Consider the following 959-nt stretch of genomic DNA (forward strand, 5'->3'; position numbering starts at 1 on the left):
ATATATATATATAAAATATATAAATTATGTAAATTACATGCACCACATGGTTAATGTGTTATATAATGTTGTCTCTATTGGTGAGCTGAAAGCCAACTTTAAACTTCTTCCCAGTCCTTTTCTCTATTTTCAGATTTTCTACAGAGAACATGTTTTATCTTTGGGATCTACCTTACTGTATTGTGTGCATGTGTGCGTGTATATTTGTGCAAATTGGAATTTTTTGGGATGGGAGGAGAAATTTAGCAACATACTTTAAAAAGATCATATAATACAGCAGTCTTAGGAATCTACTCAACAGAAATAATTTTTACATGAGTAATGTACATGAGGGCAAAATCAAAGATGTATGTCTGCAAGGATATACAACGTTTAATATTGGCAACATCAGGGGGCTGGAACTGGGAGAAGGGGGCCTTCACTTTCTACTTTACACCCTTGGATTATTTATATATTTTATCCAAGTTTACTCTAAAATATTTTAAGATGCAATACAATTGTAAAATTATTGAATTCAAGTTTTAAGTTGTTTTATATCACTCTAGTGTTCACATTGACACGCCAAAATAATTTAAAATTATGATTAACCCAAAGACTTACTACTTAGTGAGGATGTTGTAGCACTCTCATGTAAAACTACTGGGAGTCTGAATCTGGCTCTCAAAAGCCTTAAAATGTTCAAAACCTTTGCTGTAATCCCACTTCTAGGTCTCTGTTTCCTTTTTTTATTTTTTGTTTTTGTTCTTTTTAGACAGAGTTTCACTCTGTCACAGGCTGGAGTGCAACGGGGAGATCTTGGCTCACTGGAACCTCTTCCTCCCGGGTTCAAGCGATTCTCCTGCCTCAGCCTCCCAAGTAGATGGGATTACAGGTACACACATCACCATGCCCAGCTGAGACTGGGTTGTGCTGTGTTGGCCAGGCTGATCTCAAATTCCTGACCTCAAATGATCCTCCCA

This window comes from Rhinopithecus bieti, unplaced genomic scaffold, assembly GCF_001698545.2.
Source record: "Rhinopithecus bieti isolate Rb0 unplaced genomic scaffold, ASM169854v2 scaffold_9209, whole genome shotgun sequence".
Lineage (NCBI taxonomy): Eukaryota > Metazoa > Chordata > Mammalia > Primates > Cercopithecidae > Rhinopithecus > Rhinopithecus bieti.